The 14,640-nt window shown below is 46.0% G+C and overlaps 1 protein-coding gene and 1 pseudogene across 15 annotated transcripts in view; one reads left to right on the plus strand and one right to left on the minus strand.

The window, feature by feature from the left end:
* ano10a (anoctamin 10a) overlaps positions 1-14,640 on the minus strand; it is a 278,041-nt gene that overhangs the window by 32,199 nt on the left and 231,202 nt on the right. The window lies entirely within an intron of this gene.
* Positions 5,909-6,754, plus strand: LOC148390273 (uncharacterized; annotated as a pseudogene).

Raw genomic sequence — 14,640 nt, forward strand, 5'->3', positions numbered from 1 at the left:
TCGTGGTTCATTTATTGCGGCCTCGGTGCATCGCGGGTTTTTATGAAAATATAGTATATTGCAGATATATTCGGTACATCAGAGCTTTTTGCAGCGTCACTTGGAGCGCGGGGATTTTACTGCCCATATGACTTTACAGCACACTATTGGCCAGTAGAGGAGCCGAGACCAATGGGAACATGTTGATTTCTTTTCTTGCCGCTGATTGGCTTAGAACTGTAAGAGCAGTTCCATCCACACTTTATCGCAGCCTCCCGCAGTAGCACTAGGTATCTCTTCCACTTCGTTCGCGATAGCAGAAACGGCAGCATCTCTGATTTGCACTTCATTTTGTCACGAACGAGGCAGGACAACTAAATGCAACACAGGCTCACACAAAGTTTAAAGGAGACAAGGAGGGCTGGAATGACGGCAGACAGGTAAGCCGGTCAGCAAGGCGTCATGGGTCATCGAAGCAGAAGGGCATATCAAGCTTTTTAAAGGGTTCATAAAAGTCTTGTGCGAATACCGTATTTTCCGGACTATAAGTCGCTCCGGAGTATAAGTCGCACCAGCCATAAAATGCCCCAAAAAGTGAAAAAAACATATATAAGTCGCTCCGGAGTATAAATCGCATTTTGGGGGCAATTTATTCGACAAAATCCCACACCAAAAACAGTCATGAACGAGCAACAACAGGCTAAACGATAGCAACAACAGGCTAAACGATAGGTATGCTAACGTGACAAACACAAACAAAGAGCCGAGAACGGGCCTGACGTAACATATAGAGTGATTAAGGACAACTATTACATGAATAACATGTTTATAAAACCATCGGTGTCACTCCAATTCATTAAATAGCAACAACAGGCTAAACGATAGGTATGCTAACGTGACAAACTCAAACAAAGAGCTGAGAACGGGCCTGACGTAACATATAGAGTGATTAAGGACAACTATTACATGAATAACATGTTTATAAAACCATCGGTGTCACTCCAATTCATTAAATAGCAACAACAGGCTAAACGATAGGTATGCTAATGTGACAAACTCAAACAAAGAGCTGAGAACGGGCCTGACGTAACATATAGAGTGATTAAGGACAACTATTACATGAATAACATGTTTATAAAACCATCGGTGTCACTCCAATTCATTAAATAGCAACAACAGGCTAAACGATAGGTATGCTAACGTGACAAACACAAACAAAGAGCTGAGAAGGGGCCTGACATAACATATAGAGTGATTAAGGACAACTATTACATGAATGACATGTTTATAAAACCATCGGTGTCACTCCAATTCATTAAATCCATCGATCGTTCTTTGTCAACAATGGGTGCGCACGGCTGAGGGCGCTTGCACTTCAAAATATTCCACAGGCTCATATAACGATAGATAAACTATATTTCAAATAACTATAATACAAGCCAATAATATTATCAAACCATCCGTGCACTTTAATTCCATTAATTAATTAATTAATTCCATTTTTTTTTCTCCGGAAAATCAAAGGGAGGTGGTCTCTGTTTCTACATTAATGAACGTTGGTGTACCGATGTCATGGTGTTGAAAGAGTTTTGCAGCCCTCTCCTAGAAACACTTTTCATAAACTGCCGGCCGTTCTATTCACCACGGGAGTTCTCCTCGATCGTCATGGCTGCTGTTTACATCCCACCACACGCACGTGCGAGTGAAGCCACGCAGATGCTGGCTGACCAGGTGACAGACATGGAGAAACTTCTACCAAATTCACTAATCATTGTTCTGGGTGATCTTAACAGGGCGAACCTCGCACACGAACTCCCCAGATACAGACAGCACATAACGTGTCCCACCAGAGGGGCACAGACACTGGACCACTGCTACACCGTAATTAAGGATGCATACCACTCTGTGGCTCGTGCAGCTTTAGGACTCTCGGACCACTGTCTAGTTCATCTGATCCCTGCCTACAGACAGAAACTAAAAACTTCTAAGCCTGTGGTAAGGACTGTCAGGAAGTGGACAGTGGAGTCAAGGCAGAACCTCCAAGCCTGCTTTGACTGCACCGATTGGAGAGTTTTCGAAGCTGCAGATTCAGACTTGCATGAACTCACTGACACTGTCACATCATACATCAGTTTTTGTGAGGATCTGTGTGTGCAGACTAAGACCTTCTGCACGTACAACAACGACAAACCTTGGTTTACACCGAACCTTAGGAGGCTGCGCAAAGTCAAGGAGGAGGCCTACAGGAGCGGCGACCGGGACCTGTTCAAGCAGACCAGAAACACACTGAACCGAGAGGTCAGGAAAGCCAGGAGGTGTTACGGGGAGAGCCTGGAGAGACACCTCTCTGCCAATCCTGATCCCTCAACAGTGTGGAAAGGCCTGCAGAGCATCACGGGCTTCAAGAAACGAACCCCCCGTCCTGTGGAGAGCCCAAGGCTCGCTAACCAGCTAAACAGGTTCTACTGCAGGTTTGATCGGTCTTCCCACACAACGGGACTTCCTGCAGCACAATCCACATACTCACCTCCCCCCACAACTGCTCTGTCCACACCTCCATCACCGTGGTCACCGACTCTCTCTCTTGCAGAGGCCGCGCCCGCACTCCAGATTCGCGAGGAGGAAGTGCGCCAGATGTTCCGAAGACAAAAGATCAGGAAGGCACCGGGCCCAGACGGCGTGTCACCTTCCTGCTTGAAAGTTTGCGCTGAGCAGCTGGCGCCCACCTTTGCACGGATCTTCAATCGTTCCCTGGAGCTGTGTGAGGTGCCCGCGTGCTTCAAGAGCTCCACCATCGTTCCAGTGGCCAAGAAGCCCGCCATCACAGGTCTGAATGACTATAGACCTGTTGCACTGACATCTGTGGTCATGAAATCTTTCGAGAGGTTAGTGCTGAACCACCTGAAGGATGTCACGGGCCCCCTGCTGGACCCCCTCCAGTTTGCCTACCGGGCAAACAGGTCGGTGGATGATGCGGTCAACATGGGTCTGCACTACATCCTGCAACACCTGGACACCCCAGGAAAGTACGCCAGGATCCTGTTTGTGGACTTCAGCTCGGCGTTCAACACCATCGCTCCTGACATCCTCCAACAGAAGCTCATCCAGCTCGCGGTGCCTGCCTCCACCTGTCAGTGGATCACCAGCTTCCTGACCAACAGGAGACAGCGTGTGAGGCTGGGGAGCATCACATCTGACACTCTGACTACCAACACTGGAGCCCCTCAGGGGTGCGTCCTCTCCCCACTGCTCTTCTCCCTCTACACCAACGATTTCTCCGCAAGTGACTCTTCTGTGAAGCTCCTGAAGTATGCAGACGACACCACTCTCATCGGACTGATCCAGAACGGTGATGAGACTGCATACAGACAGGAGGTGGAGCGGCTGGTCCACTGGTGCAGCCAAAACCACCTGGACCTGAACCCGCTCAAGACCGTGGAGATGACAGTGGACTTCAGGCGAGGCCCTTCACCACTTTCACCCCTCACTATCCGCAGTAATACTATTCTCTCATCAGACACCTTCAAGTTCCTGGGAACCACAATCTCTCGGGACCTGAAATGGACCGGCCACATAGACTCTGTCCGGAAGAAGGCCCAGCAGAGGCTGTACTTCCTGAGACAGCTCAAGAAGTTCAACCTGCCGCGGGAGCTGCTGAAGACCTTCTACACTGCCATCATCCAGTCTGTCCTCTGCACCTCCATCACTGTCTGGTTTGGATCGGCCTCCAAACAAGACAAGCACAGACTGCAACGGACAATAAGGACTGCAGAAAAGATAATTGGAATCAACCTCCCATCTATTCAAGACTTGTACCTGACCAGGACCAGGAAACGTGCAAGTAACATCTCAACAGACCCTCCGCACCCAGGTTGCAGCCTGTTTGAACTACTCCCCTCCGGACGCCGTTATAGAGCTCTGTACACTAAAACCAGCAGACACAGAGACAGCTTCTTCCCCCAGGCTGTCGCTCTGATGAACTCACACCACTCTTAGAGTCTCAGAGTCATTACTGTGCAATAACATCCTGCTTTCCACACCTTTTTTGTTTACACTGTTTGTACTATGTGTCCTCTCTGCATCCATTGCAGCCTGGTCATCCTAGAAGAGGGACCCTCCCATCTGTGGACTTTTCTCAAGGTTTCTCATTTCCCATAGCTGGAGTTTTGAGTTTTCCCTTGCCCTCTTGGGAGTTTAAGATCTGGGGATGCTTGAGAATATCTTTCGTTCTTCACATGTGCTGAGTGTTGTTGTTAGTCACCTAAATGTTGAACAGAGGCTGTGATTTACCGAAGTCAAATTCCTTGTTTGGCACGCTCAAACATGGCGAATAAAAAACTCTTGAATCTTGAATCTTGAATCTTGAAATCCATCGATCAAATTCCTCGTCCTTTGTCAACATCGCCGCGCGTGCGCCCTGACGTCAGCCTCGTCTTTATTCCACAGATCTACTATACAACTATATTGTAGCGTTAACAAAGTACAAGGATAGACGTGGGTTTGGTAAACGGCTCTTTATTAAACAAAACAAACTTCCAAGCGTGTGGCGGCGTGGACTTCCAGACAGACCGGGCGTGCGTAATGGCCATGTCCGAGCCCCGCGCACCGTTCGCGGACAGCCACTCGGCCGAGCGCCGGCCCCCGACTAAGCGGAGACCGGGCGTGCGTAAAAGCCATAATAGTTTTTCAAACCTTCTATGTCACTCCAAATCCTTAATTCCTTCAAACTCTTTGTCCTCCGTGTCACTTAGAAATGATCACCGCTAATGATGCCGGTAGTCCTTGTGTGGGCACTTTGTATGTAAACAACCGGCGCGCCGCGCTACTGACGTCACTTGAAATAGTAATCCATTGTTACATCACGGTTCTCCAAACTTTCTTTCTGCTGCTCGATTACTGTTTTCAGCTGCATATTTTACAACTTGAAGTTTGTAACTTGCAAAATATGAGTTTCTTTTTGGTGCCATTTTTCTTAAACCCACCCAGTTGATGAGTCACGGCCAACGGTAAAATTTAGAGCGCCCTCATCCAGTTTCGTCTGAAAATATATATTTTTTTGGTTGTTTTATCAAAGTCAAAGTCTGCTTTATCGTCGATTTTTTTTTTTTTATATACTAAGACACACAAAGAGATTGAAATTACGTTTCCACTATCCCTCGGTGAGATAGTACACATATGCATACAAGCAACACAAAAAAAACCAAGAAGGCACTAACAATGAATAAATAAGAGTGTTGAATAAATGATAAATAAACAAATAATAATAAATAATAATAATAAATATAAGAGGAGCAAAAATGGAGCAAGTGTACATACAGCAGACAGTGGACTTGGATATGGTGCTTTAAAGTGTTAATTGCTTTATTTGATGTTTTCTCTATTTTTTATGTTTTGAATATGTTCAAGATAAAGATATAAAAGCATGTGAAGTGATCAACTATACTAAAAATAACATGGGAAGTGGTCAACTATACTTGTAAGTGATGTCTTAATGATCAAGTAAAAATTTGTGAAAAAAAACATATATAAGTCGCTCCTGAGTATAAGTCGCCCCCCCACCCAAACTATGAAAAAAAACGCGACTTATAGTCCGGAAATTACGGTATATTTACTCTTATTTATTTTCTTATTTATTTAAATAAAGAGGAATGTTTATGAAAATCAGTTTGACTTTAAAATGTTTACAAAACTGTTTAAAAATACAAAAAAGCATTGTGAAGTACAATACAGTGTTTAAAAATACAATAAAGGTTCATAAAAGTCTTTTATGTATATTTTAACTATTTTCTCTACATCACGGATTTTCACCTTGGAACCAATTATCCGCGATAAAAGAGGAATTACTGTTTCTCATTCTCAACATTCTCTTTTATTTACCGGAAAATTGAGACCACGTATGAAGGATCAGCTCTTTACCCAAAATTTCAAGATGGCAGATGACAGTACGGCGACCCTCTTTATATTTCAGCCTTATTTGCTATTTTTACAGATTTGGGCATTACTGGTGTATTTTCTGTAGTGTCCGATCGTCAATCGTTATTAGATTCTCAATTTTTTTTCAAAGGTTCGGTTTGCAAGCCTCTGTGCACCACCTGCACCTGTCTTTTAGAAAGGTTGTCCCTGCTAGAGGAGTGTGTCCGCCAGCTACAAGCCGATAATCGTAGATGTGGCTGACACGAATGGGGGCTGCTATCAGCCTGCTAGTCCAGTTACCATTATCACCAAGCGGCTTGCTAACAGCAATGAGCCTGTTAAGACGCATAGCCGTCCCAAGCCACCTCAGTCTCCTGGCGCTCTCACTTTGGTCATAGGTGGCCCGTAACATCTCGCTTAAAAATCCATTTACAGTAATGTGTTTCCCTGGAGCCAGAGCACTCGAAATTAAATCTAACCTTGGGGAGCTGGCTTGCAATATGCCTAATCAACAGCGCAGCACCAACAACACTCGTCATTCGAATATATTGATACACGTAGGCTCCAATGATACTAGGATGAGGCAATCAGAGAACCCAAAGGAAAATATAGCGATTTGTGATCTCGCCAGAAAGATGAGTCGGAATGGAGTAATTGTCTCTGGCCCCTTGAGGCAATGATGAGTGGTTTAGCAGATTATTCTTGCCTAATCAGTGGATGGCTGGTTTCTGGAAGAATGAGGGATTTCAGTTTGTAGATCTGGGCCCGTACCGACCTGCTGAGGCTGGACGGCCTTCATCTTAACCGTGAAGGCGCCATCACTCTTTCTAGGAACATAGATTACTGTTCGAGCCGTTCATGACAATCCACTTTATAGCAGGCCTGGTCACAGGTGGCCGGGCCACCTGTTAGGATGGGTTTGGAGTCCGTTAAGTTAAACTTAACCAGCGCTAGGCTAGACTCGTATCATGCACATAGCTCTTTGTGTAGATTAGAGTGTCACAGTTTGAGAACATACACTGACATAATTTCTACTGAGGTAGTAGACAAGTCTAGTTACTCCTCTCTGACCGGTCTCACTGATGGTATGGTGCTCGCTCCTAATAATAGTACGTGTGTGCCAAATATAAACGATCAAATTCCTACGGTTGTCTCCTCCTGCTGCGTTAATAAACATTTCAAACGTAATGCCAGGCTTGGAATATCCCACTCATATATTGTCCAAAAATCCTCCCATGGGTACGAGATCTGATCAACCAATCAAAGCTACAGCAGCCGTAATATTAACTCCGTAACCACGACTGCGCTCTCCGAGTTACTGCCTCTAGCAACTGCCGCATTTCCCTCTTATAATGCCGCAATTTTTAATCTCATAAATGATTTCAATGCGGCTCTGTTAAATGCCCTCGATTCAGATTCTTTACGGGCAACCTCAGTATGTGCTCATGGGAGGCTGTGAATCAGGCATGGTGAGAAGCAGCATGGGAGGATCGCAGGGAACGGTGCTCTCTCCCTTCCTGTTCACCCTGTACATCTCTGACTTCCAGTACAGCTCTGAGTTCTACCATGTGCTGGATGATACTGCTATTGTTGGCTGTATTAGAGATGGACTGGTGCTGGGGGGGTGGCGTCAAGAAGAGGAATGCCTCCCGCCTGGACAAACTAGTGAAGAAGTGGGGTTCTGTTGTAGGCACGAAGCTACCTGGTCTGGCGTCTGTGGCAGATCAGCGGGTGTTGGCTCGGCTGCTGTCAATCAAAGACAACCACGAACATCCACTGTACAGCATCATCATTGGGTGGATGAGTAGATTCAGTGAGAGGCTGCTGACACCGTCTTGCTCCACGGAAAGGCTGAGGGGTTCATTCCTTCCCTATGCCGCGGGACTTTTTAACTCGTCGCGGGGGTTGGGGGCACGCTCACGGTCGTAACACTGTTTGTTGTTCATTTATTTGATCCATTAATTTATTTATTTGATCTATTTAATTATTTATTAATATTAAGCTATCTTCTGTTATCGATGTTAGTATTGTTTATCTGTTTATCTGTGTATTTCTGTGTCTAACTGCTGGCTCCTGAATTTCCCCCCGGGGTATCAATAAAGTATCTATCCATCTATCTAGCATCCATCTATCGAGTATCCATCTATCTCAGGGGTGGGCAAACTTGGACAATTTGGAGTGCTCAATCGGCCTACCAAGCATGTTCTTGGGATGTGGGAGGAAACCGGAGTGCCCGGAGAAAACCCACGCGGGCCCGGGGAGAACATGCAAACTCCACACGGGGAGAGCCGGAGGTGGAATCGAACCCGCACCCTCCTAACTGTGAGGCGGACGTGCTACCACCGAGCCTGTACAGGCTGTACACACACACACACACACACATATATATATATATATATATATATATATATATATATATATACACTACCGTTCAAAAGTTTGGGGTCGAACTTTTGAACGAACAAAACTTTTTCCTCACCCCCCGTGGGTGGTATCTTTTTCCCTTCAAGCTCGGGTCCTCTACCAGAGGCCTGGGAGCTTGAGGGTTCTACGCAGTATCTTTGCTGTTCCTAGTACTGCACTTTTCTGGACTGAGATGTCAGATGTTTTTCCTGGGATCTGTTTCAGCCACTCCTCCAGTTTGGGGGTTACTGCCCCTAGTGCTCCAATGACCACAGGTACCACTGAAGTCTTAACTCTCCAGGTCTTCTCCAGCTCTTCTCTGAGCCCTTGATATTTCTCAAGTTTCTCATGTTCCTTTTTCCTAATGTTACCATCATGTGGGATGGCTATGTCAACCACAACGGCTTTCCTCTGCTCTTTGTCCACCACCACAATGTCCGGTTGGTTCGCCATTACCATTCTGTCTGTCTGGATCTGGAAGTCCCAGAGGATCTTGGCTTGGTCATTCTCTACCACCTTTGGAGGTGTTTCCCACTTGGATCTTGGGACTTCCAATCCATACTCTGCACAGATGTTCCTGTACACTATTCCAGCTACTTGGTTATGGCGCTCCATGTATGCTTTACCTGCCAGCATCTTACACCCTGCTGGATTGTCTCAGGACCTTCTTTGCACAATCTACACCTGGTGTGGTAGATTTGGGCCTCTATTGCTCTGGTGCTCAAGGCCTGTTCTTGTGCAGCCAGGATCAGTGCCTCTGTGCTGTCCTTCAGACCAGCTCTTTCTAGCCATTGGTAGGATTTCTGGATATCAGCTACTTCAGCTATGTTTTGGTGGTACATCCCATGTTGGGGCTTGTCCTCCCATGATGGTCCCTCCAGCACCTCATCTTCCTTTGATGCCCATTGTCTGAGACATTCACTGAGCACGTGATCCGTTGGGGCCTTATCCCTGATGTACTTATGGATCTTGGATGTTTCATCTTGGATAGTGGCTCTCACGCTCGCTAGTCCTCGGCCTCCTTCTTTACGGCTAGTGTACAGTCTCAGGGTGCTGGACTTGGGATGGAACCCTCCATGCATGGTTAGGAGCTTCCGTGTCTTGATATCTGTGGTCTGTATATCTTCCTTTGGCCACCGTATGATTCCTGCAGGGTATCTGATTACTGGTAGGGCGTAGCTGTTAATGGCTAGGGACTTGTTCTTGCCATTGAGCTGACTTCTTAGGACTTGCCTTACTCGATGGAGGTATTTGGCTGTGGCTGCTTTCCTTGTTTCCTCGTCAAGGTTGCCATTTGCCTGTGGAATTCCAAGGTATTTGTAGCTGTCCTCAATGTCTGCTATTGTTCCTTCTGGGAGTGAGACCCCCTCTGTGTGGATTACCTTTCCTCTTTTAGTCACCATGCGGCCACATTTCTCAAGTCCGAATGACATTCCGATGTCAGAGCTGTAGATCCTGGTAGTGTGGATCAGGGAGTCAATGTCCCGCTCGTTCTTAGCGTACAGCTTTATGTCATCCATGTAGAGGAGGTGGCTGATGGTGGCCCCATTCCTGAGTTGGTATCCATTGCCCGTCTTGTTGATTATTTGGCTGAGGGGGTTCAGTCCTATACAGAACAGCATTGGGGACAGAGCGTCTCCTTGGTATATACCACATTTGATGGTCACGTGTGCAAGTGGCTTGCCATTGGCTTCAAGTGTGGTTTTCCACTGTTTCATCGAGTTGGCGATGAAGGTTCTCAGAGTCCCATTGATGTTGTACAGCCTCAAGCATTCAGTGATCCAAGTATGTGGCATTGAGTCATATGCTTTCTTGTAATCAATCCAGGCAGTGCTCAGGTTGGTACGTCTAGTTCTGCAGTCTTGGGTGACTGTTCTATCCACCAGGAGTTGATGTTTTGCTCCTCTGGTATTTTTACCAATCCCTTTCTGAGCAGTGCTCATGTATTGATCCATGTGCCTGCTGATCTTATCTGATATTATGCCCGACATCAGCTTCCATGTTGTGGAGAGGCAGGTGATTGGCCGGTAGTTGGATGGGACTGTACCCTTTGATGGATCCTTCTGGATCAGGATCGTACGCCCTTGGGTTAGCCATTCAGGGTGAGTCCCATCCCTTAGCAGCTGGTTCATTTGTGCTGCCAGGCGCTCATGGAGAGTTGTAAGTTTCTTGAGCCAGTAGCTGTGGATCATGTCAGGACCTGGTGCTGTCCAGTTTTTCATTCCTGAGACTCTTCTCTGGATGTCTGCCACTGTGATGGTTACTGGGTTCTGTTCAGGGAGCTTGCTGTGGTCCTTTCTCAGAGCCACCAGCCACTGTGCATCCTTCTTATGTGATGCCTCCCGCTCCCATATATCCTTCCAGTACTGTTCAGTTTCCAGCCTTGGTGGGTCTGCTCTGCTATTATTCCCCTGCCACTGAGCGTACACTTTCGCTGGTTGTGTTGTGAACAACCTGTTTATTCGTCTGGCTTCATTCTCTCTTGTGTACCTCTTTAGGCGGCTGGCCAAGGCTTGGAGTCTTTGTTTGGCAGTTTCGAGTGCTTCAGGTATGGGCATCTGGCTGTATTTCTTGGGAACTTGCTTTTTCATTGCACCTTTCTGGGCCTCTGTCATTTGGCTCACTTCTCTCCGTGCTATCTTGATTTTGGCCTCCAGCCTTCTCTTCCATGGTGGGCACTGTTGTGGTCGCATATGGTCATTCTTCTTGTAGCCAAGCATTTCTAGGATCACTGCTGCTAAGGTGTATATCAGCTATGGTTTCAGTGATGGTAGCCGTAGGAATTGTTGTCAATGCTGCATTCACATCTTCTAGGAGACTTTCTAAGGGTACTTCACTTAGCCTCTGCAGTGTGTGTCTAGGTTCCCGAGCATTCATTCTCACCGTGATCTTGTTCTTCAGGTCAGTTGCTGCCTCGTTCAGCTTGATTATGCTTATTGGGGTTTCGTACCCAACCTCTGGACTTTTACATGGATTTAACTCGTCTCTGACCTGGTGCTCTGGTTGGCCTTCGTTATGGCATTTGTGTTGTATCTCATCAATCTCGAGGTGTGATAGCAGGTGCCGTTTATGGATATTGGAACATTGAGCTACTAGTTGCTTGGCCGATAGTGTTGACTGTGGGTATTGAAGTTGCCATTGTTCCCGCATTCTCCGCATGTAACCCCTCTCGCTCGGGTTGCTGGAGTAGTAGCATTCCAACAGATCCTTATTCTCGCATCTCGCCCATTTGTGTCTTGTTCCAGTAGCCCATTTTTCATCAGGGTGCTCTGGTTCCCCAGCACCTGACGCAGACCTTGTTTGTCCGGGCGACGTCTGAGCCGGCATGTCTTTCGTTTCTTGTACTCTCATTATCTCTGAGGTAGGCGGTATCGTTAAGGGTCTTGCCTAAGGACCCACACTGACTGTTGGTAAGGTAATCGCTCATTGCTCATATTGTGCCCCTGCCGGGAATCGAACCCGGGTCTTCCGTTTGTAAGTCATGTCACTTACTGATTGAGCTAGTCAGCCGTATAACAAAAGAAAAAACGGTAGAAAAACAAAAAGTTGTTTTTCTACCGTTCAAAAGTTTGGGGTCACCCAAACAATTTTGCGTTTTCCATGAAAAGTCACACTTATTCACCACCAAACGTTATAAAATGAATAGAAAATAGAGTCAAGACATTGACAAGGTTAGAAATAACGATTTGTATTTGAAATAAGATTGTTTTTACATCAAACTTTGCTTTCGTCAAAGAATCCTCCATTTGCAGCAATTACGGCATTGCAGACCTTTGGCATTCTAGCTGTTAATTTGTTGAGGTAATCTGGAGAAATTGCACCCCACGCTTCCAGAAGCAGCTCCCACAAGTTGGATTGGTTGGATGGGCACTTCTTGCGTACCATACGGTCAAGCTGCTCCCACAACAGCTCAATGGGGTTCAGATCTGGTGACTGCGCTGGCCACTCCATTACCGATAGAATACCAGCTGCCTGCTTCTGCTCTAAAAAGTTCTCGCACAATTTGGAGGTGTGTTTGGGCTCATTGTCCTGTTGTAGGATGAAATTGGCTCCAATCAAGCGCTGTCCACTGGGTATGGCATGGCGTTGCAAAATGGAGTGATAGCCTTCCTTATTCAGAATCCCTTTTACCCTGTACAAATCTCCCACCTTACCAGCACCAAAGCAACCCCAGACCATCACATTACCTCCTCCATGCTTAACAGATGGCGTCAGGCATTCTTCCAGCATCTTTTCATTTGTTCTGCGTCTCACAAACGTTCTTCTTTGTGATCCAAACACCTCAAACTTGGATTCATCTGTCCACAACACTTTTTTCCAGTCTTCCTTTGTCCAATGTCTGTGTTCTTTTGCCCATCTTGATCTTTTTCTTTTGTTGCCCAGTCTCATATATGGCTTTTTCTTTCCCACTCTGCCCTGAAGCCCAGAATCCCGCAGCCGCCTCTTCACTGTAGATGTTGACACTGGTGTTTTGCGGATACTATTTAATGAAGATGCCAGTTGGGGACCTGTGAGGCGTCTGTTTCTCAAACTAGAGACTCTAATGTACTTATCTTCTTGCTCAGTTGTGCAACGCGGCCTCCCACTTCTTTTTCGACTCTCCGTTTGTGCTGTCCTCTGAAGGGAGTAGTATACACCGTTGTAGGAAATCTTCAATTTCTTAGCAATTTCTCGCATGGAATAGCCTTCATTTCTAAGAACAAGAATAGACTGTCCAGTTTCAGATGAAAGTTCTCTTTTTCTGGCCATTTTGAGCGTTTAATTGACCCCACAAATGTGATGCTCCAGAAACTCAATCTGCTCACAGGAAGGTCAGGACTGTTTTCAGATGTGTGAACATGATTGCACAAGGGTTTTCTAATCATCAGTTAGCCTTCTGAGCCAATGAGCAAACACATTGTACCATTAGAACACTGGAGTGATAGTTGCTGGAAATAGGCCTCTATACACCTATGTAGATATTGCACCAAAAACCAGACATTTGCAGCTAGAATAGTGATTTACCACATTAGCAATGTATAGAGTGTATTTCTTTAAAGTTAAGACTAGTTTAAAATTATCTTCATTGAAAAGTACAGTGCTTTTCCTTAAAAAATAAGGACATTTCAATGTGACCCCAAACCTTTGAACGGTAGTGTATATATATATATACACACACAATACATACAGTTCACATGGCACTTGAACGGCATCTTATCATATTGCATCGCAACATATATTGTATTGTACAGTCATTTTATAAAATGACAACTTTAATTATAATTTAGGCTAGGAATTTCTGAATGACAACGAAAAAGACACTTCTAATAACTTTTATTCACATTCACATATATACGTATATATATATATATATATATATATATATATACAGGCTGTACAGGCTCGGTGGTAGCACGTCCGCCTCACAGTTAGGAGGGTGCGGGTTCGATTCCACCTCCGGCTCTCCCTGTGTGGAGTTCGCATGTTCTCCCCGGGCCCGCGTGGGTTTTCTCCGGGCACTCCGGTTTCCTCCCACATCCCAAGAACATGCTTGGTAGGCCGATTGAGCACTCCAAATTGTCCCTAGGTGTGAGTGCGAGTGCGGATGGTTGTTTGTCTCTGTGTGCACTGCGATTGGCTGGCAACCGGTTCAGGGTGTCCCCCGCCTGCTGCCCGTTGACGGCTGAGATAGGCTCCAGCACGCCCGCGACCCCCATGGGGACTAAGCGGTTCCGAAAATGGATGGATGGATGTATATGTATGTACCGTATTTTACGCACCATGATGCGCACTTGAAAGCCTTTAATTTTCTCAAAAACTGAAGGCACGCCATTTAATAAGGTGCGCTTTTCGTGGACCGAATTCCAAAATCTGTCAATGTTGTGTGGCTGCCTCCACATATGTAGATGAACCAATCAGAAGACATTATGTTTTTCGTAGATCGGGCGATAAACCAATCAAAGGACTGTACGTAATGCATAGAGTACCGTATTTTCCGCACCATGAGGCGCTTCGGGTGAAAAGGCGCAAATTCAATTTGTCACGACCTGTCTCCGTTCGTTTCCTTGTGTTAGTGTTGTCATGGTTTCTGTTCGCATCTCGGTGTACTCGCTCCTCCCCTCCTGTGTCTGCCCATGATCAGTTTAATCACCTGCCTCTCATTACCTGTCATGTATTTAAGTCCTGTCTGCGTGTCACTCCCTGTCGGATTGTTGTTTGTCTTTGTCTCTCTGTTTCTGTTGCTCTCTGTTTCTGTTAGTTTAGTCTCTGTGTCTGTTAGTTTCTGTTTGTCTCTGTGAGTTTGTTCTGTTTGGCTTTCTGTTACTCCTGGACTTAGCTTCTGCAAGTCAAGTTAGTTTGCCAGTT

The sequence above is a fragment of the Syngnathus floridae genome, chromosome 11 (assembly GCF_059516105.1).
Source record: "Syngnathus floridae isolate MCC-2025c chromosome 11, RoL_Sflo_1.0, whole genome shotgun sequence".
NCBI classification, from domain to species: Eukaryota; Metazoa; Chordata; class Actinopteri; order Syngnathiformes; family Syngnathidae; genus Syngnathus; species Syngnathus floridae.